General features: G+C 34.2%; 1 protein-coding gene across 1 annotated transcript in view; it reads left to right on the top strand.

Moving 5' to 3' along the window:
- Positions 1-19708, top strand: part of LOC131858843 (pentatricopeptide repeat-containing protein At2g33760-like) — a 33134-nt gene that overhangs the window by 2279 nt on the left and 11147 nt on the right. The window lies entirely within an intron of this gene.

Genomic DNA, 19708 nt, shown 5'->3' with positions numbered 1-19708 from the left:
CTGGAACAACTATTCGAGCTCGTTAATAACCTTCAAGTATTTGGTGATGCCATGCTGCAACAAAGTTTATCTTGAAGACTGTTGCAAGAGAAATTGATGCGAGAGTTTTAAACTGTTTCCATCATTTTAAACATGGATAAAGTTCTTGTGGAGATTATTGGTAATTCTAAATGAAGCAGTTTGAAAAATAGAATTGCATTCTGATAATTTAGAGTATTTCAGACTTGCACTAATAATGAAGGGATAAGGCTTTATTTTCAGTTTCTAGATTTTTCCCTTTTTAGTGTTTGTCAATCTATACCATGGTGCCGGCTTCCTAAAATTAGATGCACAGAGTGCAATACAGATTACTACCTATGTATTTGGGATCTCTCTCAAAGACTTGTTTTATGGTAACATGGATACTTTATCTAATTGTTTAATGAACCTGAGCTGGAGGAGGAGGTAGAGAACTTCAAGTAAATGGAAAGATGATTGACCAGCAGAAATGAGAGAAGGGGGTTCACAATTGTCATTTTGTATAGTTTTTTTCTTTCTTTTTGATTATTTGTATTATTTTTTTGCCTAGGTTAGATTAAGCATTTGAGATTAAATTACATATTTCAAATTTAATATTTAATTTATGGAAGTAGATTTTGCTTCATTTATGGTTAGGCATTTCTAATGTTGCTTCACCTTTTTTTGTTTGGTGAGATAATCGAAAGATTTTGAATTCATAGATGCTTTATTTAATTTGATTCAATATGTTTGTTTTAATAAAAAATAATCTGTTATAATTTATATATGAAGAAATTTTAAAAAAAAACACACAATTTTGTAGATGTTGTAAGTAGTGGTTATTTATGGCACTTGACAAACTTGCCTAATGAGGTTTACAAATTCATGGTATTACAAAATTTTGTATGATGAGATTTATTAATGGATTCTAATGAGACAAGTATATGAAGTTGATCGCGAGAGAGCTAAGTAAGGTATTTCATAAGTGTTTGAAGTGACAATAGATTCAAAATAAGAGGAACTCAAAAGAATCAAGTTTATAAGAATTTTAGAGAAGTGCAATGGGATAAATCCATTTGTTTGAGAAGAGTATTACAATTGAATTCATAATATGGTTAAATTGACTATATTAAATTGTAGCAAACTTAACAAATGGCAATAAAGATTGAATTTTATTTGACAAGAGAAGAATGTAATTTTGCATTAGTTGCATGCCTTACAATGCTAGTGAAGACTAAATTCCATGTACCACACCTAATATTTGTTTACAATCCTTAATCACAACTACAATAAGATTCTCACCAATGGACATGTGGTGAGTTGTGTTGTAGTAGTGCTCTTCCAAGTGCAACCAATTGACCCATGCAACTTGCTGATTTGAAACACAATTCATCAAGAGGTCTTTTATCCACTTATTAATGATTTTCATTCGGCCATCTATTTATGGATGATAGCTTGTGCTTGGAGCAAGTTATGTACCTATCAAGTGGAAAAGCAACCTTCAAAAAGAACTCATGAATCTACTATTTGTATCACTACCAATGCTCTTAGGCAACCCATGCAATCTACACGTCTCCTTGAATAATATTGCTACTACTTGGAGAGCCTTAAATTCTAATATAATAGAGAAATAAATGTGCATACTTTGTCAATCTATCCACCAAAACATAAATGCAATCTTTACCTTAGACCTTAGGAAGTCCCATGATGAAGTCCATACTTTCCAATTTTTGTTCTAGCATGGGAAACAGTTGTAGTAACCCTACAAGAAAAACTTGTTCTTTTTTGTTATGTTGGCAAGTCATTTACTCCTTAATGTGTTTATGCATATCCTTTGTCAGCCCCTTACATGTAAACCTTTGTTGGATCTTCCTACAAGTCTTGTAATACCCTTGTTGACTAGTGTAATAGTGGAAAAATAGAGAATGATAGATCAAGAGGAAAACTACCCTTTCCCTCAAAGAGAGATGAGAGTTTCACTATTGATTACCCTTCAAACACTTTTCACCATGTTACATTAGGAAGAAGAGAAGAGAATTCACTAGATTCAACCTCCACAGAAGAAGATTGATTGAATTTTGAATGAATTGGGAATGTTAAGTTGATCCCCTCTTCTTTGTTTGAAATGGAAAGGAATTGATTGAATTATGCAGTGCAAAAGTGACAAAGAATTGATTATAACTTGAGATCATAATATGGGATGAAGTTGTGCACTTGGATCTGGTAGTAATATGTCGAGACGAAGTCGTCTTGCGAATTTTAGGAAAAGTTGTCTGGACCATGGCGGTAATGTAGACGGTCCTCCGAGAAATCCGCAAAATGAAAAGGGTTTTTCTGCCTCTGCAAATGGAGCCTGAATCTGAAAGTATAACCACACACCTGCAACCTACACACAGAAAAGAGAGGAAAATGGGTTGGGATTGGGGGTTTGACCTATGGGTTTGCCTTTAAGTCAAACCCCAGTCTTGGAATTAACCAAGTAATGAAAGAAAGTACTTGCAAGTAGATGTAAATGAAAGACTGGATTGTAAATCACCTCAAGGGAGGTTGTGATAGCAATGTTGATAGAAATGCTTGTTGTAAATCTCCTCTTCAATGGTTGATAGAAATGCAATGTTGTAAATCTCCTCTTCAATGGTTGAATCCTTGACTTGAATGCAACACCTAGCCTTGAAGGAAGACTTGAGAATGTTCAATGCTGGAAAAGAATGCTTGAATGCTCTTGAATGCTTGATTGCTTATGCAACTTGACACATTTCAATCTTATCCAACTTCAACTTATGCAAATGAGAGGACGAATGCCCCTTAAATATATGTTAGTAGATTTGATTTTCATTGCAGGTCGACATCAGGGGAGTTTTCCCGCCCAATGCACAACCAACAATGCAACCCTAGGAAGGGTCCTGCCCCAAAATAGGGCAAGGTCCTAGGAGGACAAGGGTGCCACGTCCCTGTCCAAGGGGAGACAGTGGCACCACGCCCTTGTCCTACCCCTTTCTCCAGGGCAGAGTGCAGACGGGGTGATATAGAGGCCAAGGAAGAAGTTGTTTCTGAGGGCTGAGCAATCTTCAGTCTCTAATCAGGCTAGAGGATTCAAACTTCTGTGCGTGAGGACCCTAATGCAGTCAAACATTGCTAGGGTCGCAATTTTATGACACTACATTTAGCCCCCACTTTAGCAGGAGTATAAGCATACGCTAATACTGTCGGTAAAGTACAAGGAAACAAAATTGAAAGTCTTTTACCACGTCAAGGAGGCAAGATGCACCAAGCCCCCAGTGGACTTAGGATCTTACGACTTCGATTGACAAAGTAAAAGGGAAGATCGAGAAGGAGAGAACCATGACTACAAGTAGCAAAATTCCCTTCACTATGAGTCATGAAAGCAAGGATACAAAAGATTACAAAGCAAAACAAAGTTCACTAAGTAATTCGAAGTATTACAAGAAGGAAAGTATGAGCAGAGTGTATGCCCCCACGTTAAAGCGATCACGCGTGCCTTATCAGGGGTGATTGCTTTAAGGTAGGATACACCCAAGAGAGAGAAGGAAGGAGCACGTTATCACAAGGATTTAGCTCCCAATCGAGGAATAAATCCAAGGATAATGAAACATAAAACACGAGGTAGTACATCGCTTTCCTCGGGGTCAGTATGTTGTATGATAACTCATGTATATCATGTATCTATATGCATATAATAATCGTCATTCCCCAAAGGACACTACCTTAGAAGAAAGGGAAGAGAGGATGTCTTTTGAGTCAACATGAAAGAGACCAAGAAAATATCTCAATGCTTTGCATCGTCCCCAAGTAGACATTAAGGGAACAATAGAAGAATAAGGATACACATAGAAGAATGGTCACAAAGAGAAAGAAAGGAGAGAGAGAAAGATCTGAAGTGCAAATATTACTAATCTAGCACGACATCCACCTCCCGATCTTGTTGATTACTATTTCGGGAAGGCGAGCAACATGTCAAAGGAGCAACATCGAGCACAATAAATGGAGCTATCACAAGATCCAAACAATGACTATGCTCATGTTGTAAGTCACTTTGTTTGATTCTAGGAGCTAGGATTAGGGTTTGTGAAAACTCAGCCAATAAATGCTTGTCTATGTCAACATATTCATACTCACTATCAGAAGCATTAGGAGTTGTATTGCCATCATGAATAACATTTTCACCCATTTCTTCATCAAAGTTTAGAGAAAGAGGAGCAAGAACATGAATAGGAGTAAAACCATCACATGTTTTATGCAACTTATGATTTGGAGATGTAGGTTGAACATCTTGCTTAGGAGAAAAGGAAATTATGTCAACTGTCAGAGTCTGAGGAGATTGAATATTTTGAGGGATAGCTTCACGAGCTTGAACACGACATCTTCGTCGATGTTCTCTCGCACAACAATTCCGTCGAGTCTTAGTGGAAGGCTAAGAAGGAGGAGGAGTGGAAGGTTTAGGTTGAGGTCTTTTAGGTTGAACAAGAGGAGAAGCATGCCTCTTCTCTCGATAAGAGGAAGGAGGTGGAATTGTGCCATAGAAAGGAGGAATATTAGGTGTAGGAAGGAGACCAGGTCCATCATGAGGAGGATGTATAGGTCTAACCTTAGGAAGAATATTGGTGTTCTCCTTAAGAGAAGGTAAAGTAACATCCATAGGTATAGATGGACGATCTTCCTTAGAAGAGAGATTAGTTCTATCCGAGAGGGGAAGAACCTTATCTTGAAGAATAATAGGAATGTCAAGTGTTGGAGATCTAGGTTGACTTAAGGATAAGATCATCTTTCTTCCATTTTCGATAAGATTGAAAAAGAGCATCGCTCCTTGCTGGAAGAGATTGAAATTGTTTAGGCCAAAAGAGATCAATAGGAACATCAGGGCTTCTTTCGGATGGACGAAATAAGATATGGTTCACGATTATGATTTCTCCATTGTGAGGAAATTTGAGGCACTTGTGGATTGAAGAAGCAATTTAGTCTTCATGGAAGATAGCCAAGGATAGCCCAACTTCACATGGAATTGCTCAGAAGAGGGTATGATAACAAAGTCAATATCCATGGATTTAGCATGAACTTCAACAAGAAGGGTGATAGAACCAATAGTAGGACAAGAGAAGCCATCAAATAACTTCACAACCATATTAGAATCATCATATATTGGTTTATGCAATCGTAAAGTGAAAAGATACTCTTCAGTTATGACATTAACCATGCAAGAGGGATCAATAAGGGCACCACAACAAGGGATATCCTTAACCTTCACAAATATGTATAAAGGGCCATTGGGTGTTCTAATGGTCTCACTAGGGTCAAATGTAATACAAGGAAATACAAGGATCCTTAGGTGTATCTTGTGTTTCTACCATATTTACCAAGTTCGGAGCCATATAGGTGAATTCTTCAGAAGAGAAAGAATTAGGCACAATCTCAATAACGTTAGAGGTATGAGAAGGCAAGAAATCAGTGAAAATCTTAAGATTTTGATTAGGAGGAGCTATTGTTTATTCCCTTTATAATTCACACCTACCACAGATATAATATTATTATCAATCAAGTCTTGAATCTTATTTTTTAATACAAAACATTTCTCAGTATCATGACCAAGTTGAAGATGAAATTGGAAAAAGGAATTGTTATCAAAATAAGGGGATGCAAGTTTAGAAGGATCAATTTGTTTTATAGGAGGAAGTTTGATAACATTTTTGTGCAACAACCGAGACATAATACCATGTAAAGATTCATTCAAGGAAGTAAATTGTCTTTTTCTTTGGAAAAATTTAGAAATAGAAGGCACCTGTTGTAGCATTCACATTGTTGTTGTTTATTATATCATTGAACTTGATGAAGCTTTTTGTTGGTTTGAACTTCACAAACGGTTATTGAACACTATCCCCCTTATCACTCGGAGCCATAGGAGTGGATTGCTCCATTTAACTCAGCCAGTTGATAATTGTGGAGTGTTGCGCACAAATACGGAAAGGAAGTAAACTCAGACAAAAAAAGCTTTTCCCTGATATCTTTTTGTAAATTAGAAATGAAAATTCTTTGAATATCATTATCAGGTACATGAAAAGAAATTTGAGCATACAAATGCTTATATCTACCAATGAAATCAATCACTTTTTCTTTAACACCTTGTTTACAATGCATTAAATCACTCAAAGTGATTTTAGGACCAATGTTGTTTTGAAATTGTTGGATGAAAGCATTTGCCAGTTGTTGAAAGGAAGTGATGGAATAAGAAGGCAAAGAGCAATACCATTGTAAAGCCTTATCTCTTAAAGTTCTTGTAAACAATTTTGCAAGCAATCGTTGATCATAAGTAAAATCAGTACACAAGGTTTGAAATGTTTTGACATGCGTAAGAGGGTCACCTTTTCAATTATAGAGTTCCAATTGAGGGATCTTAACATGTTTAGGTGGCACATCTTTAACAATATCAAGAGAAAGTGGGATCGCAACATCAAAGGTGGGCACACTAAACTTGAATTGACTCATAGAAGCAATTTGTTGTTGTAAGGAAGACACGGTTTGAGCAAGATTGCTAATTGTCATTTCAGTAGAAGAATTGATGTTAGACATAGGTGATTGAGAAGATGGTGTGATGTTATTGAAAGAAGGTATGGACTAAGAATAAGGTGGTGGAACATTATGATAAGTAGGCATGGGTGATGATTGGGTAGAAAAAGGGACACTTAAAGGAGGAATAAAGTTGTTGAAAGAATTGTGCCCTTGTGTCACACTAATTAGTTGAGGAATAATAGGAATATTCATGGAAGACATAGGTAACGATGGAGAATTAAATGAAGAATAGGGATTTCCCCCATGACCAATTGTTGTAGGGATGACATTTTGAGTTGAAGTAGCCATGAAGTTGGATGTGAAAGAAGGAATACTAGTCATAGGAGTAGTCAAAGGAATTGAAGGATTGACTTGTGTTGAAGGTTGTGAATAACCTAGGGTTTCGACACAACTCTTGATAGGCATGACATTAGAATCAACAATATGTGCAATGCCACACAATATATCAATTCCATTCTTATCACTTTGAATCGTGCGTTTAAGGCCTTCAATTAATGGAAGAGCTTCACTATCAGGGTATTCTTGGGACATCCATTGTTGAAAGCTATCAAATTGATTGTCCAATGTGGAAAGTTGATCTAAAGAAACCCTTGTTATAGGTTCTTCTTCATCATGGAATCCATCAATGGGGTGAATAGGCACATGATTAGGATGGGAAGCATGATCCTCATTAAAGAAGTCACCCAAATTAGGCTCCATCTCCTCGGTAATTAAACCTTGGGAAGCCTTAATTCTAATGTTTCATCTAACGGGGATAGGATAGGTAGGACTAATAGTGGTAAAACTCATGCACTAGAGGGAATGTTTGAATTTTGAATTTTGGAACAAAGCTTACAAAATTGATTAATGCAAAATTTAAGAAAATAATGATTACACAATTTAAACTTTGTTGGGGGAAGAGGATGACACAATTTCCAAAAATGAAAGGAAATTGAAATTTTAGGCCAAGGGAAGACCACTTAATTTTAAAATTAGAATTTTTAAAATCAGGGCAGACTATAATTAACCTCTTAATTTTAAAAAATTTCTTGAAAGTTGAAATGTTGAATTTTGAAGGTATTTCCAATTCTAGAGGGATAAAAATTTGATAAAATCAGCCAATCTTTTGGATTTAAGCTATTAAATACAGTCATAACAATCTCCCAAAATTTTGAGACAAAAGTCGAGGACCGTGGCGGGAGCGCACATGGTCAGACCAACTTTTTTCAAAATTTTCAAGGATGGATATTACGATGATTTTAAAGATAACCCCAAAAAATTGACGAATTTTACAACCTCTAGATGGGCGAAATGAAGGCGCAAATGTGAAAATACGACCCTATTAGGGTTTTGAAGAAAAAGAGGAATTGAATTGCAAATTTGAAAAAGGTCAAACCTAGTGGATAGGGACACCTTGGAAAATGTTTAGAAATCTGAATTGGAATGAAATTCATTTGAAATTTACACAAAATCCAATTAAATTTGAAAATTAGGGTTTTATCACCTAACCACTTAATTTTAAATTTTGAATTTTGGGAAAAAGGGGGGAAATTGAAAATTTGAATTGTGGGATTGAAGACAAATCTGAGAACAATAAAAAATCTAAAAATTAAATGGAAATCTAATTTTTGCACAAGTTCAAGATAACTTTTGAAAATTAGGGTTTTAACAAGTAACCTCTTAATTCTGTAAATTTTAATTGCCAATTGAACGAAACAATGAGGAAATTGAATTCGACAATCAAAACAATTTTCAGATCTAAGATAACCACAAACATTTTTTTTACAAATTACAAGTTCAATTTTAAATGTAAAACTAGGGTTTTTAATGATTTAACCACCAAGTTTGCAAAAATTTGAAACTTTTAAATGAAAAATATGCAATTTTGTTCAAAGGAAAGCATGCAAGATGTCGAGTTCACCAAAATGTAATGGTGGAAAAATGGTGAATGATAGATCAAGAGGAAAACTACCATTTCCCTCAAAGAGAGATGAGAGTTTCACTATTGATTACCCTTCAAACACTTTTCACCGCGTTACATTAGGAAGAGGAGAGGAGAATTCACTAGATTCAACCCTCCATAGAAGAAGATTGATTGAATTCTAAATGAATTGGGAATGTTAAATTGATCCCCTCTTCCTTGTTTGAAATGGAAAGGAATTGATTGAATTATGTAGTGCAAAAGTGACAAAGAATTGATTATAAATTGAGATCAAAATATGGGATGAAGTTGTGCACCTGGATCTGGCAGTAATATGTCGAGACGAAGTCGCCCTGCAAATTTGAGGAAAATTTGTCCAGACCATGGCGGTAATGTAGACGATCTTCCAAAAAATCCGCGAAATGAAAAGGGTTTTTCCACCTCTGCAAATGGAGCTCGAATCTGAAAGTATAGCTACGCACCTACAACCTACACACGGAAAAGAGAGGAAAATGGGTTGGGATAAGGGGTTTGCCTTTAGGTCAAACCCCAGTTTTGGAATTAACCAAGTAATTAAAGAAAGTACTTGCAAGTAGATGTATATGAAAGATTGAATTGTAAATCACCTCAAGGGAGGTTGTGATAGCAATGTTGATAGAAATGCTTGTGGAAAATTGAATGTTGGAATCAATCTCCTCTTCAATGCTTGAAACCTTGACTTGAATGCAACACTTAGCCTTGAAGGAAGATTAGAGAATGCTCAATGTTGGAAAAGAATGCTTGAATGCTCTTGAATGCTTGATTGCTTATGCAACTTGACACACTCCAATCTTATCCAAATTCAACTTATGCAAATGAGAGGATGAATGCCCCTTAAATACATGTTAGTGGATTTAATTTTCGTCATAGACCGACATCGGGGGAGTTTTCCTGCCCAATGCGCAACCAACAATGCAACCCTAGGAAGGGTCCTACCCTAAAATAAGGTAGGGATAGGGGCGCCATGCCCCTGTTCTGGGAGGACAAGGGTGCCACGCCCCTGTCCAAGGGGGGACAATGGCGTCACACCCCTGTCCTACCCCTTTCTCCAGGGAAGAGTGCGGACGGGGTGATACAGAGGCCAAGGAAGAAGTTGTTTTTGAGGGCTAAGCAATCTTTGGTCTCTGATCAGGCTAGAGGATTCGAACTCACGTGCGTGAGGACCCTAATGCAGTCAAAAATTTCTAGGGTCGCAATTTTATGATACTACAACTAGCCAAGAGAATATTTTGAAATGCCCTCATGATCTTCTCCTTGATATTTGACTTGTGGTACCAAAAATATTCTTGTCTTATAGTATATCAACCCATCTGTCATTTTGTACCTTTCATCTTGCATCTTCTCATCCAATACATTAGAAGCAAATGAATTCTTAACATATTAAAAATGATATTATCCTTCCAATCATCTAAAATAGTAGAGAATGAACATAGAGTTGGTTTTCTAGATAGTGTGTTTGCAACCACATTTGCCTTGTCTTTCATGTCATAAGATTGCAAGTTGCTTAACAATTTTTGTTGGCGGTCATTTAGGTTATTTTGATTCATAAAGAACCTCAAACTATTATGATTAGTCTTCACCATAAGTTTGCCACAAACAAGATATTGTCTAAACTTTTCTAGAGCATGAATTATGGCTGCATTTCTTTGTCATAAACAAATTATCCCTTCTCCAAATTACATAATTTAGTGATCTCATATGTTATTGGATGTTCCTTTTGAGTTAAGGCAGCCCCTATACCTTCTCAAAATGCATCACATTCACCCACAAATGGTAAATAAAAATCAGGAATTGCAAGTACGGGGTGTGAGCCCATTACCTCTTTGAACTTGTCAAATATTTTTGAGCTTCCTGGACCATAAAGAGGCTCTTTTCTTAGTCACATTATTCAATGGATCAAGAATTTGAGATAAACCTTTTACAAACCTCCTATAATAACAACAAAGCCTAAGAAATCCTTTCAATTGTGTTAGATCGGTTGGTAGGATCCAATCCAAAATTGCTTAAATCTTCTATTGATTACTTGAACACCCTTGGAACTTATGACATGTACTAAGTATAAAATTTCAATCAACCCAAACTCATGTTTGGAAAACTTAGCCTAGAAAAATTTATACTCCCAAATTCCCAAACAATGTCTAAATGTTCCAAATGTCCCTTCCATGTTTTACTGTAAATTAAGATATCATCATAGAATACTACGAATTTTCTAGATTGTTTATTGCATATACTTGGTTCATGAATTATTGAAAGGTTGTTGGTGCATTAGTGAGCTCAAAAGACATGACCAAGAATTCAAAATTCCCATAGTGACACTAGAAAGATGTCTCCTCCACATCTTTGTCTCTCATACAAATTTGGTGATATCTTGATCTTAGATCATTTTCTTTAAATGCATGCCTATCCATAATGCTACTATTAAAATCAATGAATGGTTTATCATGTAAGAGTATAAGAGATAGGCCACATCCCTTCATATTGAACTCCTCAAATCCAACAAGTAAAGTTCTTTCTTCCATGACTTTATCATTGTTTTGCTGACACTGGAAGAGGATAATGAGGATGATTTAGAGACACCCATCTATTTAGGATAACTATGGTACCAGAAGAATTTTATGATGTTATCTAATTAATTTTTATTGAAGAATGCCCCATTGATATGGTGGAACATGATAAACAATTGTTACTATGGAAGTCACTCTCTTTCACAACAATAGGAGCATTATACAAAAAAGTGAGAGATGACATTATCTTGGTGGTTTATGCACATGAATGAGAGAAAATCCTAAAGGAAACACATGAAGGCATTATTGGGAGACATAACTACAATGACATTGTTAGCCAAAAAAAAATACTAGTTGGATTATGGTGGCCTAATATATATATAAGGAAATCTAAGAACTATAACAATAATTGTCGCATTTGCCAAAGAACAAGGTGACATAGAACCCAAGATGAAATTCTTCTAAACCTAGTTCTAGCATAAGTCCCATTCAAATAATGGGCCATTGATTTTATTCGACCTATAGACCCTCAACCAAACTTTCCAAGGCTATATTCCTTATTATCTATATAGATTACCTAACCAAGTGGGTTGAGGCTAAACCAACCAAAGGCTATGAATTGTGTATACCACAATAAAATTTTGATGCCCACTAAGCATAACTGACAATCAAGGGAAACACTTTGTCAATAAAATAATCGAGGAATTACTGACCAATTTCACGATCACTCATAACAAGAGTACACCTTATTACCATCCCCAAGAAAATAGGGCAAGTGAAGAACTGAATAAGATTATTGGAGCTACTTTGACAAAGATTTGTAATGTAGATAGAACTGACTAGGACATCAAAATTTGTGTAGTATTCTAGGTCTATCATACTACCTACAAATGATCTACCAAGCACACTCATTTTGATCTTATTTATGTGATGGAGGTCAACCTACCTCTAAATTTCATTGTCCATAACCTCCACATAGCAATGAAATTAAGACTCGCTGATGGGAAATCCATCAAGCACCAATTAGAAGAACTAGACAAACTAGATGAAGTAAGACAACTAGAAGAAAACCATCTTTTAATTAATAGAAAGACAAAGGTAAAATGTGTGACATGATTGAAACCTCAAGCTTAAACAATTCAAGGTCAATGATATGATCCTACTATATGACAATAATTCAAAAATCAAGGCAAACTAAACGTCAAATGGCTAGGACCTTATCAAATTAATGACATTTTGGAGTCTTTAGCAATCGGACTCAAAACCTCAGATAGAATAATCTTACAATGTTATATCAACAGTGCTAAACAAAAACATTAGCAAACTATTCCTATGGAAAATTATTGTCTTGAGTAAAAGGCAACATTTTGAAAGAGAAGATGATGTTGACAGAAGAGTGGAATAGAACAAACACAGTTAGAAAAATCCTACCACATTCTACCACAAGGATCTCACAGAGCCTAAGATTTGAAAGAAACCATTTAAGATAGGGATGTAGTAGATGGATCATGTCCCATCCTCTAGATATATGTATAGGAAAAATTATATGTAGCTAAGTTTGTGTATTTATGAGACTATGTATGTGATTATATATGAGAGTATAGAGGAAGATATATGATTATTTGTGGCTAAATATAGATAGTTGAAAAGGAGATATATGGATGAACGAATGTACTTAATTGATACTGATAATACAAATGTTTCATAATCATATATATGATGTTTTATGTGATATTCTTTTAGGTTCAATTAACTAATCGATATTTTGTCAAAATCAAGTCCTTGCTTTCCTTGCATAGCTGACTTTGGGGTATAAACTACAACATTGAGAAAGTACTTGGGCCTCAATGTCACAACCCTCCTTTATCACTTTTGATTTGATACAATTTCTATTATATTTTTTTGGTTGAGCTATTGAAAATGATTGAATAAATATTATAAAAGAATAAATAATGGACCCACATACACACTTGGAGAATATAATTTAAATAGGCATTATTTATTTATTCTTTTTCCCATTCCCAATTATGGCACATGTTGTAGGAGAAATTAGAAGCTTCTAGAAGAATCTTCATTCTTTAATTCCCTTGCATGTAACTCCCCCACTAGGATATTAATCAATTTTGCATGGGTCCAATATTGGAAAAAGAATCTCATTCTTAATTAATTTCTCTAGATAGTGGAATTAAGGGATTTTTCTTATATAGAGTATGCAAGTTTTCAAAAGAGGGAGTTGGTTATTCTTTGAAGAAAGTTTTCTCAAATAGTTTGTTTTTAGTAGTCATATTTTCATTTGGAGAATAGTTAAGGTTGTTTTGAAGAAATTTTTCCAAGCTTGCAAGGAAGGATCAAGGAAGGCTAGGCTTGAAGATTTGGAGAGGATTCAACATCAAAAGACTTCTCCAGGTTCCCTCTTTGCATTTGTTAATTCCTTATGTAAATTTTTATATTTTCAAAGGAAATATCTCCTCTTAGATTCTTTAATTGAATATAACTTTCTGAAGGAAATCATTTCTTAATTGTTAGATAGATTAATTAGAAAGGATAATGCATTGATAAAAGTTTCTTTTCTTTTTAAAATGCAAATGTTGATTTCTCTTTTATTTGTTAATCTATTTAAAAGAAAGAAATCAGATTCTGCTTTTTCTATTTTTTTGAAATCTAGAGAAGATCTTGAATCAAAAAAAGGAAGAAAATAAATCATTTCTTTCAACATCTCTATTTCTTTTTTTTGAAAAACTCAAATTCTTTTATCTCTGTAAGTAATTTCTTTCTCTATGCATATAATCATTTGTATTGAGAAATCTCGCTATGAGAAATAGTATATCAAATATGAATTCTTCTCATTATTGTTCTGTTATTTATTTATTCCAGAAATCTCTCTCTCTGTGACTGAAAATCTCTCAAAGAAAGTTTTGTTTATCTCAACATAAGGGCAAAATTGTTGGATATGATCACTGTGAAATCAAAATTTAAACATTTACCTATCTCTGTGATAATTTAGTTATCTGTTATATTGCTGAAACAAATTTCTCTATTTCCTTTCATTCCTGTGATTAAATTTTTATTCTTATTTTTATAATAACATATATATATATATATATATATATATATATATATATATATATATATATATATATATATATATATATATATATATATATATATATATATATATATATATATATATATATATATATCCCTCTTATATTATTAAATAAACTGGAATAAAAACCATATATATATTATTAAATTTATACAAAATGATATTACAAAGTGGTTTTTAAATTTATTTTGAATAAATTATCGGGCCAATGCAGGGGGGGCGGAGTTATGACAACCGTCGGGGAGTAGTACCCTCCACTACCCCTACGGTCACTGTTACGACAGTGGCCACAGAGGGAGTGGAGGGGACCACGGTTGTCCCCTCATCACTGCGGGCCTGCACCCGCAGGTCCGCAATGGTGATGGGACCTATGGCCCCGACTCCCACTTGGCTATAAAAGCCACTACATAAATGTAATTCTTGGCAATTGGATTTTGTTAATTTCTTTTTAATTTAAATCTTAGTTTAATAAAATTAAACTTAGGTAAATTTATAATTAAATTATCTTTAGTAAATTTACAATTAATTTATCTTTAGTAAATTTATAATTGTACATTAAATTATATCAAATTTTATAATTAAAATCTTTCAATCTATTTAAGATTCATTGGGTCACTTAGTTGGCATTTTAGACTCATCAAAAACAATTAATTCATGATTTGAACCAAAATTGCCAAATGTCTAAACTAATTGCTATTTTTCAACCAGTGACTCTATAAGTGATTATTCTCATGGTAGAAGTAAAACATTGCTTAACCTTGCATGTAACTTACACTATCCTTGCTTCATGCGAATTACTTATACATTAATTGCATTTATTGATGAGCGAGTTACATTTTCATCATCTTCATGCAAGTTACACATTTTAATATGTGAGTTCATAATTGTCATTATCATGCAATTGTATTTCAATATTAAATAGTTTAGTTGTAGAAGGATAGTATTTTTATCAAGTGGTACATGAATGCCATCGAAGTAGTTATTTCAATTAATTAAACTTTGCAATGTCCAATTATGTACATTCATTTCATAATTGTTTCAAGCATGATGTTTTTCATAGCTTCTTAGTTAGAAAACTAAATAAAGGAAGTCAGAAAACCAAAACCTAGCAGTGTTCGGTATTTACGGTGCCTCTGGGTCACGCTTACGGGTAATGTCATCGTGTTGAACTACTGCACTTAACGCCTAATAAAGCTACATCAACGGCGTCTGTGGCATCGTCCCTATAAATTGTCGGGGAGTAATAAGGGACACTTGGAAGTTAAAATCCAAGGGGCGGGTAATCCCCCTTGGATTGATAATCTAACAAGATAATCCTTAAATGATTATACATTCGCTGAGTTAAACCATAGTAAACCCCCTTTAGGGTTGATTGAGTGAAATGATTTTATGAAATTGATTTAATCTCAAAGAGTTGTTGATGATTGACAATTGGGTCAAGGGTGACGCTTATGATAGGTATTAGGATCTAGTTGTTTAGGCCACAAGCAATAGGCCATCTTGAGCCTTTGCTTAAGTGCTACCACCGTGGGTAGCAACCACAAAGAAACTGTCTGGGACATTGACCCTAGAAAGGGTTGCGTACCCACTAACCAGTTTACATCAAACCATAGAGTAGAAAATAGAACTGCATACCTTACGCCTTGATCCCATGCCGAAATGGGTATGTAGGCAGTCTAGGGACGGAGTTGTCCCTAGTACTCAGGCGTTCGTGGATGGGGTCTAGGTTTTGGTAAGAAGAAGGATTGAGAAGAGTCCTAATTTGAAAGATAAGTATAATAAAAAGGAAAAAGTAATTCAATGCATACTCGGAAGGAATCCCGTATGAATTCGCTTGACTTCCCGAGGCTTTAAGCCAAATTCCGAGGTGGAATTCAAGCTTGTATTATGTTATTTGATTTCTCCTAAAGACGGCAACCTCAGTGCACTCCTATTAGAGGAGTGTAGTACTTAGTGAGTGACTCAAGACTCGAATGGTCCCGATGAGTCTAAGTCTCTGGCCAGAGCACCTTCTATCCCAATTGGATAGATGCCTACCCCGTATGGGTAGATGCCTATCCTGTATTGGATAGATGAAACCTCCTGCTCCGTATGGACAGATGCCTAACCCGTATGGTTAGATGCTCATCCTGGATGGATGAATGCCTAATCCTAATGGATGGATGCCCAGAGTATGCGATTGAATCAAACACAAATGATTAAAGTAAACAAAAAAAAAAGTGGTCAAATTTTGTTGGGTCATGTAAAGTGGGTTATTACACTCAAAACTTCAGTCTATGTTCCCCATTTTTCTTGCTAATAATCACACATCTTGAGATCACTTTCCACAAACATACCAACACTACCTTGTTATTTTTTAAATCCAAATACTATTGGATTGGCTTCAAATTCAAAGGATTCTCAGTGCTAGTGACTATCTTCTTTCTTACATGATGAGATATATATTGATGTTGTCCCTCTTTATTTGATGGAGTAGTTATATGTTAAATCCAAGGGTTTGCATACTTTTATTTATCTTGTCAATAGACCTTTGGATCCTAACTCAAAACAAATAAAATCAGAAGAATAATAGATGATAAAATAATTATGTAATATATAATAAAAATTACAATGAAAGGCCTTGGGACTTTGATCCCACTAAATTATTTTCCTTCCATAAGAGAAGAGAGAATGAAATATAAATATTCAAAGAGTATACTCAATTTATCTATAAAATCATTAATGAAAAATAGTAATTGTTCATGAATATATTTTTTAAATCCCTATGAAACCTAAAACCATAGCTATAAATTCTCATATCTCCTCTAAATCATAATTTATGGATCTATTAGGATCCATTTCCATCAAATTTCCACAATGTTACTTCAAATCAATCGTATACTCCTAATACCTCCACATTTAAATTAGCTACCTCTCCCTAAGAAGGATCAAACACCATATTGTTGGAGATAAAGAACCAAAATATGATGATTTTTTGAATTAGTTCAAAATTTTGAAGCCCAAGAATATTGATGTCCCCAAAATTGGTGTATCATTGAAATGTGGTTTTTGTGATTAGCTCCACTCCCAATCTTATTGATACTTATTATGTACTATAGGACCTCAATAATAAGTTTACAATAATCTAATATATCAACCTTTTAAGAAAATCCTTATCACATTATGTAGCCCTTGTTGAGGATATTAGTTTAAATTATCTAAACAATAGGATATTTCTTCCTAAACAACAAGTATGCCAAGTCGACCTAGAACAAGACTAACCCAACATTGATTCACATTAACCTAGCTTCTTCTTCAACCTAAATAAAATGCTCACCAAGGTGTAGATAAATAGAAGAGGATGCCCTACATTATATCTATAAGTAAAGATCTAAAATTATTGTATTATAAAGACTCTTGTTGGTGATAAGATTATGCTCAAATTATTCCTACTCCATATTAGAGAGTGTGAGATAAATATCACTACATGTAGAGATAAAAAAAATTAACTCTTAGTTTACATAGAACTAAAATGACCCCTCCAATACTATATGTGCGACAAAAATACATACTACAATTTGTTATTCGGGATACTTTGCATTGTTGAGATAAAGGAAATCTCTTTCACATTGTTCCAAGTGATTTGTAAGGGAAGGTTTATGTGAAAATGTATATCTAGAAGAATTTATAATTCTCAAAGTAGATACAACCAAGAAGAAGGTTCACAAACTAATAGACTCTAAACTCACCAAAAAGAAATCCATAATACTGGAAATATTGCACTACAAACCATATGATTGAGAGAGGAAGATGAGGCCTCAAAATATATAATAGTCAAGGAACAACAAGATTCAAAAAGAGAAAGAGTTCTAATCAAATCTCAATTGTCTCTATTAATCCAAATAACAAATGATTGAGCCTTGTTGAAATTAGGAATCAAATTATTATTTTTAAATCTCCTCACTTTGTTTTCTTACACCCCTTTCAATAAACAACATTTCAATTTCAGGAAGATGTTATCATTTACCTCCAATTTGGATGAAGAAAATGAGAAGATAGATAGCTAGTTGTATATGGTTGATCTCACCCTTGAAAGTGAAGATGGGGAGACCTAACTCATTTCAAAACTAGAAATACCATAAAAAATTATCTTGGAGTCAAATTATCTTTGGATTCTTTACTTTGTTGGAGATGGATGCAGGATGGAGAATAATCCTAACCTTAGATATTAAATATAGTCTCAATACTCAACAAGAATGGGAATGTTAGATATGTGTTACTTTTAAAAATATAAATAAAGTATATCCAAATAGTGGATTTCCTCTCATATATATACAAAATCATAGATTCTAATAGAACAATATTAAGGAGAGTACATTAGAGAAGCTAAAATATGATTATTTACCTTATGCAAGATCATAAGACTAAGATCTCCTTATTACATAATTTTAACGAAGAAAAAGGAAACAAGAAAGAGCTAATGAATTAGAAAATTTAAATAGTTTATTAAATTATTGCATTTAATAGTGAAAAGGTCTTGAATCATTGTGGATCTAGTTCAAGAAGAGTATTAAATATGCTAAAAATATGGGGCTAGATCTTTTGCAAGACCATAGGTCAAGGATACATATCTTGCAAGTCTAATAGAAGCAATCTCAACTTGAGAAATAATTGGAACACAATGTAGTTTCACTTCTTGTAGTGTTAATATAATTAATAAGACATGCATGTGAAAGAAAAATTATTTGATGAGTTTCAGAATCATCGGTCTTGATTATAATTAATTCCTTGAAGCTTCTAATGAATGTTTTCTTTGTGGAAATATGGAGGATATTGTAAATGATTCTTAGACCAACAAGAAAGTAAAGGTTTTGTATTTTCTTTGTTTCCCTATTGAAATATTAATTATATATGAGAATGAAGAGATGAAAGCCCTATTAATTGGAATATGTGTTGAAGATATAAGTGATGGATGTTGGTAGGAAAACAACTCTTAATCACAATCATGAATTAGTAGCCTTATTCTTGAACTATGCAAAATAAGTTTAGAATTAGAAGTTCTAAGAGAACAACAAACAAACATTTTTTAATTTAAGAAGACTTTTAAATTTTTAGTATCATGAATTCTTTGTTTTAAGTTGGTTTCTTGAAGAATTTGATGAATATTTTATTTGTAAACAAGATGACGTTTAGATCTTCCATTTTTTATGCTTCATGAGTGTTTTACTGGTGATAAATCTAATAAATTGGATTTTCTATAATTTGAGTCATCTTCTTCTCAATCTTTGGAAGAAGATTTGTATGAAATTCCTGGTGGGGTTGCACCCCCACCAGAATTGTCTCACGCCGTGAAATCGCACTTTCCCGTTGCCGCCGAATTTTTGCCGATAGGTTTTTTGTGACAGCTCCTATAACGTGTGGCTAGGGTTTATATTCCAGTTGTGGTGGACATTGTTGTGCTTGCCTGCATGTGGGTTGCGTATCCATCCAGAGGTGTATTGCTGGCATTCTATTTAGGGCTTCATATAGGCATTTTCAAAGACCACCTAGACCCATCTTCAATCGACTCTTTACATTGCATTTCCTGTGTATGCAATTGCA

Source organism: Cryptomeria japonica, chromosome 10 (assembly GCF_030272615.1).
Source record: "Cryptomeria japonica chromosome 10, Sugi_1.0, whole genome shotgun sequence".
NCBI classification, from domain to species: Eukaryota; Viridiplantae; Streptophyta; class Pinopsida; order Cupressales; family Cupressaceae; genus Cryptomeria; species Cryptomeria japonica.
This window is presented reverse-complemented; position numbering and strand designations above follow the sequence as displayed.